Source organism: Nerophis ophidion, linkage group LG01 (genome assembly GCF_033978795.1).
Source record: "Nerophis ophidion isolate RoL-2023_Sa linkage group LG01, RoL_Noph_v1.0, whole genome shotgun sequence".
Taxonomy (NCBI): domain Eukaryota; kingdom Metazoa; phylum Chordata; class Actinopteri; order Syngnathiformes; family Syngnathidae; genus Nerophis; species Nerophis ophidion.
Window position 1 is genome coordinate 72,227,325 of NC_084611.1, and position 15,735 is coordinate 72,243,059.

Genomic DNA, 15,735 nt, shown 5'->3' on the forward strand with positions numbered 1-15,735 from the left:
TGTGAATGTGAGTGTGAATGTTGTCTGTCTTATCTGTGTTGGCCCTGTGATTAGGTGGCGACTTGTCCAGGGTGTATGCCGCCTTCCGCCCGAATGCAGCTGAAACAAGATAAAGCACCCCCCGCGACCCCAAAAGGGACAAGTGGTAGAAAATGGATGGATGGATGGATCCCAATTTAAAAAAGCTGATGCCAGTATATGTCAAAATACCAAATACTGGTGCCGATAATGAGTAAACCCCTAATCTAAAAGTAGTTCTTTGAGAGTAAACAATCTGGGCTGAACAGAAAACTGCAGAAAATGACTGTGCTACACTACCCGCTACTGCGCTAGTGTTGCCGCTTTGGGATTGTTTATTATCCACATTCATTCAATTGATTTCTTTCTTTTCTTACACTTTTTTGTTTACCATTCCGGCAAAAGATAAATGACTCAATTGCTTCTTTAGTTTTTTTTAAACACTAATGAAAATGTATAAATAGTTCATGCCTATTTCATTACTGATTCAGTGAGTGCTTTAGGAACTGAAACCTTGCTGGTCTTTTCTCAAATCATTTCATTAACACGTGAATGTGTGATGAATGAATGCCATGACTTTTTGGCATCTTTGCGTTACTCAGGTCCCCGGTGAAAGTGTCAGCTGGATGTCATGGCCCTTCCTTTTTTGATCCGTCAAAAAGCTGCCATCATGAGCTTTTAACTTTGGTCTTAATGATGTGATGAAATTCAAGTTTTCCTTGTTCAACGGCTGGTCCGCACCTATTAAACTTAAAAAGAACTTCCAAAGTCCCACGCCACCGGTGGCTGGGTTGTAATAAAAGCCTTTTATGATCATTAAACAATAAATAGGACAGAAGTGGGTGTAAGCAGTGACGTTACGTTTCCATTTCAATTAGGTAATTATTAAACAGGTTTCTGCAAATGAAGACACAGTCTCTGTACTCTGATTGCTAAAACTGATTTAGCAAGGTACTGTATGCTTACAATGTACTGTAAACCTAATGTGAACTCATTCAAGGGCACATACCTCTTGTTCTGTATCACGAGACAAATTTAAACCTTTTTTTTCCTCGGGGTTCCCTGTACTTACCTGAGACGAGTATCCGTCTGAATGCCTCCACTCAGTAGTTCCGGCCCCTCCCTGCAATATGCTTTATTCAGGCCGACATTCCTGGTAATCCAAGCTGCTACCTGGGTCCCTAGGTACTGCAATCGAAACAAGCAAATGTCTATTTGGTCTAACAGTTTTGCAAATACAGTACTCTTTATTCTGTGTATGCACGTTAAATTGACTTAGTGGTATATTACCTTACAGTTAGAAGGAAGAGGCTTTTATTTCTCATAATTAATGTTAATTGTGAGTCATTGTCTCATTTTGTCCGCAATTGTTATTTAAGTTTTACAAAACGATAGTGAAATACGAGTTATTACTTCCTCTCTCTCAGTAGCGAAGATGGTAAATTGTTTTGTAGTATGCAGAGTAGTTGCGCTGTTGTTGCCGTGGCAACCTCAGCTCACCTACTTTAGTGGTCTATTACAGTAGAATTGCCAAGAAAGTTATGCTCAGTGTTTTGTCCGCAATTGTTATTCAAGTTTTACAAAACGATAGTGAAATACGAGTTATTACTTCCTCTCTCTCAGTAGCGAAGATGGTAAATTGTTTTGTAGTATGCAGAGTAGTTGCGCTGCTGTTGCCGTGGCAAACTCAGGTCACCTACTTTAGTGGTCTTTAACAGTAGAATTGCCAAGAAAGTTATGCTCAGTGTTTTGTAGAGCTTGTTCTAACTTACATTTTACACTTACGGCAAATAATCAACGCCTATTCACATATTTCAAAAATGACCATGTTTTTTGCATGTTTACATTATTTACATCATAATTATAGTGATAGCCCCAGAGCAAAAATATCCAATGACTATGTTTACACTGCAGGCCAAAGTGGACCAAATCATTTTTTTTTCTAAATCTTACTTTTTCCAGTATAATGTCTCACCATTATTATAAAGGCGTACAGGCCTCATTATGGTCTCGACGTCACTAGCATTCGCAGTTCAAAAAAAGGAAGTTAAACAGATTCCATAAATGAACAAGGAAGTCGCTACGACGACTACTACTGCTACTACTACTTTGCAAAATAAAAGCCGCCACACCTTTAAAATGAGGGGGTTTTAAACGAAAACAAAGTAATATACTGTATACCATATTTCCTTGAATTTCCGTCGCGGCGCTAATTAATTTAAAACCGCTTAGCAAAGGCATGCGGTAAAGGCAAGCATGCTCTAATTATTTTAAAACCTCTTCTCACTACGGTAAATTTAGGCCTGCGCTTAAAAATTTGAGTGTGATGTAAGGATACCATCATGAAAAGCACATTTAATTAAAAAAAACTTTATTATGGCCTTACCTTTACTTATAAATGAAGTCCATGCGCAGCTCCTTCTGATCAAAAGCATCGATAACTTTTTTTTATAGAAGTCTTCCTTATCTTTCTTCAGTTTTAAAAGTCTCTCTGTCTCGATGGAGATCTTCCTTTATTACGTCTTGCTTCGATTGAAAGTCCAGTTTAGAAAACTGTTTTATTTTAGATACGTAACCCTCCATGTTAAGAGTGCAAGCGATAGGAAAAAATAAACACACGCTGCTCACTCTTGCTGGTCCAATTTATGGTCGGTAGCTGTGTAGCCATAGCGCGCTCTCGTTTGGGTTGCTCCCGAGGTGCAGACCGCTGCTATCAGTTAGCTTGGCTCCTCACGTGTAGTATGGGCAACGATAGAATTATCCTCGGACAACTCCCCCTCTCGTTCTGCTCCGTGGGTGATCTCTTTATCCCACCGCTGCCACCATGAAGTCTTATTGTACAAATAATACACTTGGTATTTATGACAGGAACATGCTTTAGTTCATCCCGTTTGTTTACATAGCCAGCATAAAGTAGTAGTGTTACATCCTAAAAGGTCCGTCGTGTACCCCCGCGTCATATCCGTTCCCAACACATATCACTGCACTTGTTGTCATTTCTTCTGCAGCCGAGTAGTCGCAAGAAGGATCACTAGCGCCCTCTACCACCAGGAGGCGGGAGTCATTTAATGACTCATATTTCACACACGCAGCTACGGTATATTAATAAAACATAGCTGCTTACTGTTCTTTTTAGCATATTCAATAGCTAGGACCTTAAATCCTACTGAATAGCTCTTAATCTTCTTCCCTTTATGCGATTTCAAATTATTGAAATCAGCCTCCTCCAATTTAAAAATGATGACAGGGGAAGTGTCTCTCGTGATGTGACAATATTCCCCAAAAAGTGTTGTTCATTTTTAAGTGTTGTTAACTTGAAACCTTTCAGGAATAATTGTTGTGTTACAATCTTTTGTGTGGTGCTGCTTCTTATTTGTAATTAATCCAAGCTAATGTGTTATCTGTATGCAACAGCAGCTGAACCGAATGTGACAGCGTGTCATAATTTGGACAATCAGCTGGATAAAAAAATACCGGAGGCAGTATCATTTGTCCAGAATCTTCATGGTCCAGAAGGACCGACCCAATTAAAAAACGGTACTTGTTATAAATACCTCATGAACAGTGTAGTAGTTGATGTAATTACCTCGCTAAGTTGGAGCTGAAAGTCTTTCAAATCAGTTATTGTAGGTCTGCTAGCATTAGCATCCCCGAGCTCCCTCATCGCCTTCTTGCTCCATGCCGTCACATTAGGTGAGTGCTCGGATTAGTCGTGCTGCCGCTACTTCATCGCTGCCATACTTTTATCCAACAGACCATTCTTTGGTTCCAAACGTTAACCACACTTCAGATTTAATATCCAAGGGTGCATTGTTTGTAAACTCTTTCGGTGCTGTCTATGTTGCTGTGTCGTCAGTCGCAAACGCGAACAGTACTCTCTAATTACATAGTCACAGAATTCTCGTAAGATTAGGGCAGCCATATTTCAGTTTAGTTCAGTTTAGTTCAGTTCAGTTTATTTCGGTTCCAATATATTCGTATCGAGACAACCCACGTCTTTTCCTGCACACACGAATGACATGGCTCGACCAAAGACGATGTAAAAGTCGCAAACAGGTCGCCTTGCCGTTTAGACCTGCTGTCACATTTGAAAATATCAGATTCCAATCAGATTTGGGCTACCTTCTAATGTGGCTGAAATCTGATGCGAAAATATCAGATTTGAAGCGCTTTGGAGCGTTTCAACTGAAAAAAATATCCGATCTGTGTCACTTACTTGAAGGCATTAGAATCCTATTTGGTGTCCAAAGTCAACAGCGCCTAATATTCCTCACTGATGTAACAGAGCGGAATCTATTGAACACATCTATAATTTTCTTTGCTTGTGTCTTTTTAATTAGCATTGATAACCAGAAGTTCCATAGATGCTTTCTTTCACAATATGATAAGCTTATTATTTTGTATTATTGTGTAATTACAAAAAAGCTAAGCTGTAAGTAAAGCTATTTTTAGAGTTTAGTCACTTTATTTACATACTCGAATGTATTTTCAAAATTTGCTTGTTGTAGTTTTTAGTGATTTTGACCTAAGTGCTACTGAAGCCACATTTGGACTCCTTCTTTATTTTTAAACATTGTTCTTTAATCATTTTACAGATGGCCAATAACATATGCCCAATTAGCTACTAGGTCCTGCCCGTGCCCCTGTGAACCTTTGCTAAATGGCGGCCATGTTTTCCAAACAATCTTGCTCAAATTTTACAAACATATGCTTGCCAGTCCCCTAAAAGTGTGTACCAGAATTCATGGTGTTCCAGTGGGTTTTATGAGCTGTGTGAAAAATTTCAAGTCACTCTGACCTATTTAATTTGATGGCGGCACTACCTTGTGATGTATTTGTCATAATAGTAACAGCACAAGCAACATCCGTGTTTTCAGGAGTAGAATAGTTAAATTACACAAATGCAGGTAGTCGTGGGAAAAGTTGCAGTGATTGAAAACATGATGACCTTATCTCGTACTATTTTTTATGTAGAGGAATATTTCAGTTTCAGTGTGAACATTTGTGAGTTTCGCAGCCTCCACTTGAATCCACAGAGGGGATGTGAGATGACACAAACACCCACTGGCAACAGCGAGAGCTGAACATCACAGCCGAAACGCTACACGAAATACACTTGAGAATATTTTGTGTTGGCAACATTTAAATTGCCCGGTGGCTAAGAAGAGAAGATGGAGTGGGAATATGGCGTGATACATATGTATAACAGTCCTTTGCTGGGACATCCATAGATTTATCTTAATTCTGCTGCATTTTCATTTCATGTGGTCATCTTTATTTTGGCTCTCTAGCATCCATCTGTGGATCCTCTTTTCTCTGCATCGATCAGCCTTCATCTCAGTCTGTATTCTCTTTTGCTATGCTGACTCACAGTGAATCAAAGCCTTCTGGATCCCTCTGATCAATGTTAGTTGATATCTCAGGTCATTCACTGATATACTCTGGCACTAAGGGCCCGATTTATTAAAATCCAAATACCACGCGCTAACCATCATGTGCAAAAAAATTAAATGGCGTGTACTGTAAGTGGGCGTGTTGCGTATGATCTACTAACACAGTGTGCAATTGCAATGTAGGGATTTTGCGTGCATACAGGGCTTTTACTACAGAGACACTTGATATTTTTTTTGCACATTCATGTTATCATTACCTGTGTGCAATGTGTTGAACCACCAGTACACATTCATTATCTGTAATGCCTTTTCTGAATCTCAATCTACACAACAGAAATATATGCACACATACAATTAATTTTTAACCCCATCATCCATCCATCCATAAGGTAATGCCGTTTTTTTTAAACGAAGGTTACATGATACAAAGATGACACATTTTCCATTCCTTCATTTATTTACCCCTGAAGTTTGGGTATTGTTCAGCACATAGAACAGGAACAAGGCTACAAACCGGAACTATTAATGCTGTACTTAAGGCAATAAAAACAAATTTGATTCCTTAAAATAAAATACGTCACATTTTTCACTTCCCTAGTAAAGAAGTGTAATATATTGTATACATCTATTTATTTTTTGTTTTTATTTTAGAATTGTATTCATTTGAGAATTGACTGCCAGAATTCTGCAAATTTTTTATCGTTGCATTTTCTGTATTGACAGTTAACCAAACTCTGACCGTAAAATCAAAGTAAGTCCCAAAACATAATTCTGAAATACAGTATTGTGAAACAAAACACACTATTATTAATTATTTTGTTGCTTTGATACAAACCATTACTTTATGTTTAAATATGCCCATCTGTTTTCTGCCAAACTTATTTATTTATTGCCAGGCATGTATTACAGATCAAGGTCACATCAAACTTGCAAGCATTGCGTATGAAGGAATTGAATAGCTGGGCATAATTTTGCATGACTAGGATTTTGCCTTAGCGGAAGGTTTGTACCAAATCATGTTTATAGCATACCGTTCTATCCACAATGGTTACGATTCATCTGAAAGTACAGGTAGTTTAGCTGTTATCCAGTCACTGGTGTGCATCAAACGAGGACCCAAAATTCTGTTTTTAGTTTTGTCCCGTGCGCGAACATGTTACAATTAAGCCCAAATGTAAAAACTCTCACACTATCTTTTGATCAAATTGTAATTTTATCCGGACCAGGTCACCGGTTTACACGTGTAAACACATCCTTATAGGCAGTCTCTCCAAGACCCTGTGATGTTGCGATTGCGCCAATTTTAACCAATTCCTGTTAATTGTACGTGACCTTGCAACCTTGTCCATTGCCTACAACTTTTCCGCACATTTTGACCCATCAGTGTCAATTTGCCAAATTTGCTTTTGACCACTACTCTGGTAACATGCAAGTCAACTGTCCAATTAAATGATAAATGATAAATGGGTTGTACTTGTATAGCGCTTTTCTACCTTTAAGGTACTCAAAGTGCTTTGACACTACTTCCCCATTTACCCATTCACACACACATTTACACACTGATGGAGGGAGCTGCCATGCAAGGCGCTAACCAGCACCCATCAGGAGAAAGGGTGAAGTGTCTTGCTCAGGACACAACGGACATGACGAAGTTGGTACTAGGTGGGGATTGAACCAGGGACCCTCAGGTTGCGCCCGATTAAGACTCATGTTTGTTTCCTGTGTATATCGCAACATTTACCTCTATATGAACTCCCTATTGCTCAAAAGGCACAATTGTTGTCTTCATGCGTATCAGACCGTATATTGGTTCTGGTTCTGCTTTCTGGGTAATTCAGTTTATAAACATTTTGCAACCCACCATTGTCTTCACTTCATAGTTTACATGTATTTATATATTTATCATTCAAGAACGTACAGTATCCTCATTTGAAATGAGGACCTAGTAAAGATGCAAATTTGTTAAGCCAGACATTACAGAGCATTTGAAGTATGATGACAATTGCTCATTGTCTGTCATTTATCAACAAAAATTACTGCTATAGCACACTCATCAGTTCACAAATGCTCTTAACATGCAGGGGTAAATGTGCTGGAAGACACATAAATGTTTATAAGCGTAAAACATACAATGAGAATGTCTGCAACTTGTGAGTGCCAAAACCGACAGTAAAATGGTAAATTGTTGTACTTGTATAGCGCTTTTCTACCCATTTTAAGGAGCCCAAAGCACTTTGACAGTATTTACACATTCACCCATTCACACACGCATTCACACACTGATGGCAGGAGCTGCCATGCAAGGCGCTAACCAGGACCCATCAGGAGCAAGGGTGAAGTGTCTTGCTCAAGGACACAACGGATGTGACTAGGATGGTAGAAGGTGGGAATTGAACCAGTAACCCTCAGATTGCTGGCATAGCCACTCTACCAACTTCGCCACGCCGTCCCCAGTAAGGAAGTTTTTGGTGGTGTTTCTTTAATTGTAAGTAATTATTAATATCATTCCATCCATCCAGTTTCTTCCGTTTATCCGAAGTTGGGTCGCCGGGGCAGCAGCTTAAACAGAGAAGCCCAGACTTCGCTCCCCCCAGCTGGGATATATGAATACGCGAGGCGTGCCGTTTTCATTTCCATTTGTGTTTACATCCAGACCCTAAAATGGCTCCTATTGAGAGATATGATTTCAGGAAGGCAGGAATTATCACTGAACTGCTGGACAACAGCAGCGACACTGACTCCATTAATGACGTCATATATCCCAGCATGCACCGCACGCTTCTTCTAAGTTGGCGGCTGCTTACTGTTGTTGCGAGACCTCTTGTGGCATGTTTAATTCGGACATTGAAGAAGAAGAATTCGAGGGATTCGTGGATGAGGAATAACTTAATAAAGTGAGCTTCACATGTTTATTTTGTGTGTTGTGTGACATTAACGTTTGAGCAACGTTGAGTTATTGATATATTGTTATTGCTTTGCACTATTTCGAGACGTTAATGGAGTCAGTGTCGCTGCTGTTGTCTAGCAGTTCAGTGACAATTCCTGCTTTCCTGAAATCATGTCTCTCAATAGGAGCCATTTTGGGGTCTTTACATAATCACACAAATGGAAATGAAAACGGCACACCTGGCGCAGTCATACATCCCAGCATGCACCGCGCGCTTCTTCTCCTACGGGGGAAAATGAAGCCGGCCGCTGCTTACCATAGTTGTGAGACCTGTTGTGGCTAAATGTTGGTCCATATACAGTATAAGGCGCACTGGATTATAAGGCGCACTGTCAGCTTTTGAGAAAAAGTTTTTAGGTGCGCCTTATAGTGCGGAAAATACGGTAATTTGACAATGTTTTCTGACTATGTGCTTTTACTGGCATTTAGTTTCTACTTTTAAGTCGTTGGAATATAAACGAGTAAAATATCAATCGTGTTTTTCTAATTTTGTTGAAATCCTGTGCTTTTTTTAAGGTTAAAGATAAGAGCAACACTTCAATGTTTGATAATTCATTACATCACAAGTTATTTCATTGTTATTGGAAAAAAAATAAGCCTTAAAGCTGCTGCAAATTCAGCTATTTTTGGCTCCAACAATCACAGAAAAATAGCGCAGAATCCTGGATGGACTGCTTAGGAGTTATTAACTGGACCACAAACTGAAGTTGCAAATTTATATCAGTTCTAGTTTGAATCTAAAAGATCGACGGTATATTCTTTACATCATTGTGCTGGTTTACACTTGCACATTGGCTACATTGTCAAAACACTTAACAATGCTCGTCGCTTTGTTTCAAACACTCTCAAAAATGCACATACACTTAATGTAATTTCTTTCTGGATTAACTCACAATGCTGTTTAACGGTGATACACCCACAGTGCCAGAGGCATGTGTTATAAATAGGGCTGGGCAACGATTAGAAATTTTAATCGAAGTTAATCGCACTATTTCTGATTAATCGCGATTAACTGCATTGTATACGCAAAGCCCAATAATGAATTCAAAAGTAGTGTGTAGTGCACCTTTATTGGAATATTCCCCCACATGAACAAAAGCGCCAAAACATTTGTTGTGCAAACACAATTTAAATCAGTCCTTGTTAAACAGTAGCAGTTAAATAGCATATTTTATGAAAATCAACTCAAAAAATGTCAATACAAACATTTAAGCTTATTACTACCACTGCCAGGGTATTTAAGTTATCCTGTTTGTTATGGAAAATAAATATAATCTACATACAAATCTCTGAGCCACAATCATAACATCTGAACAGGCAATTTCTGAGGTAACAGCAGAAAGATTTTTTTTATCAGGGATCTTATGTTTAAAAAAACCTATATTACAGGTAGTGGGCTGTTTTAGGGAATTTTTGATCAAATTATCCGTAGTAGCAATATTAATAATGTTGTGTTTATTCTGCGTAGTGCACTTAAAATAATTATGACCATATCTAGGAATTGATATGATGGGAATTTTCCGATTGTTTGCTTGGTGCTTTGATAAACTGAACGCATCATATACATGGTACTATATTGTGATGTTATGAGCCAGGGAATAAAAGAACTACCCTACCCAGCATGCAACAGGAGTGACGAGCATGCGCGGTAGCCCGGTATAGGTTGTGTCGCCATGACGGCATCTTGTATGTTGTGATATGCACGCTCTGAAAGCAAACGTTAAGAACTCAGCCAATACGCCTCGTCTGCATTATTGATAAATAGACAGACAACACATATACTCCACTGCTTCACAGGCCGCTGGATGTAGCCGGCGAAGTATTCCCATGCTAGCTAGCCGGTCTAGCAAGCACGCGTCATTCAGTCCAAAACGGCCCGATCTATCCACATTCAGAATTGATCCCGGAGTGACCACGCTGTAAGCCAGCAATGAAATTTGCAGAATTGTCCGGTATTTTTGCCAAATGTTCCATCTTTACCAAGAGCCCCTCGACGCCGGGCGACCCCATCTTGTTAAGAAAAGGCGTTAACAAAATAAAAGCATGTAAACAACATACGCAAATGTGCGATAAAATAATTGTCGGCGTTAATAGATTGATGAGTTAACTCATAATTAACGCACTAATTTGCCCACCCCTAATTATAAACAAAGTTGGCTTTTGCGTGCATGTAGTGTTGTATGGTATACCGGTTCTAATTAAGTATTGTGAAAAAAACTTGGTACTAAACTGCCTCTGAAAAATACCAGTATCCTTATTTATTTTATTTTTTTTACAAGTATGACTATGCATCATCCTCATGTTGTGACATTTCTGTTTTTACAAGCAGAGAAGCATGTTTGGCAACGCACACAGTGTGTAAACAGAAAGGGAGAATTTTGGCTTAAAAACTTTAGCGATAAAGGTGAAGCTGTAACACTGGAACGCCGCTCAGCAAGAAGTGCTTTAAAACATGGCTAGCTAGAAAATGGCTAATGTCTATCCGCAATCAACAGTGTTTTTGCAGTGATATTCGTATCGGGACAGGCCAGCTCCAGCTTTCATCTATGCTGCAACATGTGAACGAAAAGAACACATACCTGCCTCACCTATATTAAAAAATTAGAAATATTTGTACTGTATTTGTGCTTGCAGTCAGCACTTAGTGTCACTCGTTCCTCGTGATTACTCCCTACAGCAAATCCTTAGAGTAATTATCATCTCAACAAGGAAATGCTGCCGTTCCAGTATTATGTTGGTTTCCAGATACAACTTCATTAAGTTGCTTTCCTGTTGCAGACAGAACTATTAGCATATTCAATGCAATAGTTAAATACTTAGTGTCATGTTGTAATGCAGAACATCCCACTTAAACTACCAGTAGAGTGGAAAAACAAGTTGACTTTTCGTGCTAAATTGTTTCATTGTATCTATTTAAACCATATCCAGTTGGTGTTTATCATTAATATTTCTCATGTAAGTCAAGGTCACATATGCTTTTTGTATGCATTCAAAATCGCAAATAAATTAAGTCAACAGATCTAGGGTCTTCTGTTGCACTCTTTATACTCTTTCTAAAAATATACAGAAAGCGCCAACAAGACTCCATTTACATGTCATGACCTGAAAATGAACCAAATATTAGTTATATTGTTAGTGTAAGCGCCAACGGAGACAAACTATTTTAGCCACTCATTGATAGCAGTGAGCTAATACTCGCTTACTCTGCTGTTGTTTGTACGGTATAAGCTTGCGGATGCTTTTGCTGAGTCTCAAACTTGCTAAAAGTAAATTCTAGATAATAATTCATGCATTGTAGTAGACAAATGTGGCCATGGTCTGACAGGTTGCTCGACTTTAATATCCCCACATGATGGCAAAAAAGACTCCAAAAGACGCTTCCTGCAGGACCTTTTTTTAACCTTTCGTGAGAATTGTGATTAATTCTTCATCTAAACGAGATTATGAGAGTGTCCCGTCTGTCGAGATCGCAGCGAGAGTGGAAATATTAAGTCAAGTGAAAAAAGTCAAAGTACCAATGATTGCAACACATACACTAGGTGTGTCGAAATTATTCTCTGCATTTGACCCATCACCCTTGATCATCCCCTGGGAGGTGAGGGGAGCAGTGAGCAGCAGCGGTGGCCGCGCCCAGGAATAATTTTTGGTGATTTAACTCCCAATTCCAACCCTTGATTCTGAGTGCCAAACAGGAGGTAATGGGTCCCATTTTTATAGTCTTTGGTATGTTAAAGTTAAAGTAACAACAATTGTCACACACACACTAGGTGTGGTGAAATGTGTCCTCTGCATTTGACCCAACCCCTTGATCACCCCCTGGGAGGTGAGGGGAGCAGTGGGCAGCAGCGGTGCTGCGCCCGGGAATCATTTTTGGTGATTTAACCCCCAATTCCAACCCAATTACAGTATTTGTTTTATTTTGTTTTGTTATGGTTAGTTTGTATGTTCAGCCCCTAGCAATGCTGCGGATGATAGTGTCACAATGAAACTGTATCCATAATTTGTCTTCTAAAACTTAATGCTCATCCTCTTTGTGTTCGGGCTCAAAATTATAAGGTTCTGGATCATAATTTTCCCAAAATAATCGTTATTGGCGCTCGCAAAGTCGGCTTGATTAAAGTTAAAAGTTAAAGTACCAATGATTGTCACACACACTAGGTGTGGCAAAATTATTCTCTGCATTTGACCCATCACCCTTGATCACCCCCTGGGAGGTGAGGGGACCAGTGAGCAGCAGTGGTGGCCGCGCCCGGGAATCATTTTTGGTGATTTAACCCCCAATTCCAACCCTTGATGCTGAATTCCAAGCAGGGAGGTTTAGCATTGTTGTTGATTGAGAAGGCATCTTTGGTTCCTAGCGCGACATCCTCATCTCTCAAAATGGCTCAGGAATCACTGTGAGATTAATACTTTTTTGATCAAATCTATTTATTCGCAAACTTTCAAAGTCTTAAGGTGTCTTAAATCAGATATATATGTTAAAAGCTTCAATATAGAGTAAACTTCTTTTTCCACTCTACTAGTACTTTGAATTGGTCAAGCCTATGTTGACAATTGGGCTGCAGCTATCGATTATTTTAGTAATATTGTTTAGTTTGTTTGATCAATTGAGTAATTAGATAAAATACACTTCATAGCCTCCATGCGTATTTTATGGAAAATAGTTGAAATAAACAAAATGGGCAGCTTGCCTGCCTTGTCATATCAGTAATTATTTTTTTCTAGTAAATGCACAGTATTGAATTTGCACTTTTAACATGTGCGCATTAATGTTTTAATTCAAAAAGCTCTCGCTGTTTACCATCATACATATCATAGCAGCACATAACACCACTCTCTATTAAGGTGGCCAGGCAGAAAAATATGTCCGCATATTTGAAGTTCCGGACACTCCATGCATTCTGAATTAGATACATTTTTATTAGTTACACACAAACGATTAATCGAGTGTTTAAGCAGTATTGACCTGTATTTTCTAAGTCTACAATAAATATTTTACTCCTCCAACCTGCAAAATGTTTTACTTTTTTTCTCCTTTGTCTGTTTTCAGTCTTTTTCATTGGTGTTGTACAACTTTGCTGCTTTTCTTCATTTTCCTCCTTTCTTTTTTTAGCAGCCTATCTATCACTTGTTCTTTCCTCTCTCATCACGTCTTTACATAACCTCCCCCTTTGCGTTGCTGCTTTTCAGCCTCTCAGGCATACCGGGTTAAGGCTTGTTCAATCACACTAGATCGGAAGACTTTATTGTAATGGGGCAGGACCTGTGAACTTTGACCCGTCAACCTTTTTAACCCCGCTACAATTCCAAACCTCGTGTCTTGAAGGAAGAACATTCCCACAGGCATGGGATTTACGTAATCTTCCTTAAACTATGATCTAAAAAAACTACCCACTTTTAAAATTGTGGTTTTCTTAACACAGCTACCTAAAGATTGCATAATTTAAATTCAAAAATAATTTAATCATTCATTAATAAATCAAAAAAACATCCAGCATTTTCATCATGAAAAAATATCCAATGAATGCATCATTAAAAAAAAAAATTACAAAAATATTAAGAAAATACAAAATTAATTAATAATATGCGGCAGAAAAAACTAAAATATCCAGAAATGGTATAATTTAGAAAGTAAAAACAAATAGTTACTGTACTATATACATCAATTAAAGGGGTCATATTATGTTATTATATTATTTTTTACATTTAAAACAATATATTGTTGTGTACATAGCATGTAATGATGGTTCTTTGGTCAATATTTTGCATGGATTATGTTTTATAGACTATCTTCAGGTGACTTTCTGACTGTCTCTTCGGGATGCACCCACCGGTCTTATTTACGTGCCTCCACTGTGTTCCATTTACCTGCTGAGTGGGAAATCGGCGCTCGGAATGATGTCAAAGCCAAGTTGAGAGCGTTTCAGTTACAAAGTCAGAAATCAAGATGACCACATTCATGAAAGCTATTTTCATGTTTTCCTTGTCTGTACAGTATATATTTATGGGAATATATGCACTCTTTCTGCAACCTTCACACACGGTGGATGAAGAGAAAAGCCATGCGTTATTGCTAGCAATGTAGAACGTATATACAACATGAAATAAATGTAGTTTAAACTACAGTGACGTTACATCCACAAACTTACAACAATAAATTGTATATGGCTGATTTACTGCGACAAAAACTCATCAGAAGTGCTAATAACGAATATTTTAGAAGCGGATATCATTTTTTACATCCAGAGCAGCCATATTTGAAATAAACTCGGGGGTGGAGAGAATGTCCCGACTTTCCGAGTCGGAAATCCAACCTCGAGGGTCGTTCCAGTGAAATTCTGACTAAGAACTCGGAAATTCCGACTTCTCAGTACAAATGGTACACACCATTTGTTTTCTCCTCGTCAGCCATGTTGTAGTTTTTAGCGTTTCCATCTGGAGTCTACTTACAGATATAAGTTTGAACTCTATGTTACTTTTTTATTACAAATGGCAACAGCGGAGCATGCATGTGCATATACGAGCCATTCTGCTCTACAGCGAGAGGATACAAAACAAGGAACTACTTTGTATTACAACTGAATAAATAATAACAGACTCGCCCAAAGCTCTTTGGATAAACCTCTACCCTATATGGCGTGACAAAGGCAACATTTAGAAGAAGGCAAAATAATAGATATCTCCGCTATGCCTCAATGGTTTGATTTCAAATTTTCTGGACTTACGCAGAGCCGAAATCCACAAAAACATGTACCAATAGGAAAGAAAAGTTGGTTTTTCATACTACAAAACCTAAAACCAGTGAAGTTGGCACGTTGTGTAAATCGTAAAAAAAAAAACTGAATACAATGATTTGCGATTTTTCAACTTATTTTCAATGAAAACACTGCAAACACAAGATGAGATGTTCGAACTAAGAAACTTTTTTTTTTCAAATAATCATTAGCTTAGAATTTAATGGCAGCAACACATTGAAAAAAAGTTGGCACAGCGGCATTTTTACCACTGTGTTACATGGCCTTTCCTTTTAACAACGCTCTGAATTGATTTATTGAAACTTTTATTAGTAGATTGCACAGTACAGTACATACAATTGACCAGTAAATGGTAACAACCGAATACGTTTTTTAACCCCAAAACCTGTATGTGCCTTTCAGCCTTAATGGTGCCTTCACAGATGAGTAAGTTAGCCATGCCCTGGGCACTAATACACCCCCATACCCTGTGTTGTTGATAAATGTTTTTCGCTTTGCATAGTAGAGTTTTGAATTGCACTTACAGATGTAGCGAACAACTGTAGTTACTGACAATGGTTTTCTGAAGTGTTCCTGAGCCCATGCGGTGATATCTTTCACACTTAATGATGTCGCTTTTTGA

The 15,735-nt window shown here is 38.5% G+C and overlaps 1 protein-coding gene across 2 annotated transcripts in view; it reads left to right on the forward strand.

Annotated features, from left to right (window-relative positions):
• Window positions 1–15,735, forward strand: part of rab11fip4b (RAB11 family interacting protein 4 (class II) b) — a 45,225-nt gene that overhangs the window by 9,057 nt on the left and 20,433 nt on the right. Inside the window, exon 1 of one of the 2 annotated variants that reach the window (XM_061910387.1) lies at window positions 11,951–12,053. The exons of the other annotated variant lie outside the window; for it this stretch is intronic. The gene's annotated coding sequence lies outside the window, so the exon portion shown is untranslated. Of the gene's footprint in view, window positions 1–11,950; window positions 12,054–15,735 lie in introns of those variants that run through there. 2 annotated transcript variants of the gene reach the window in all.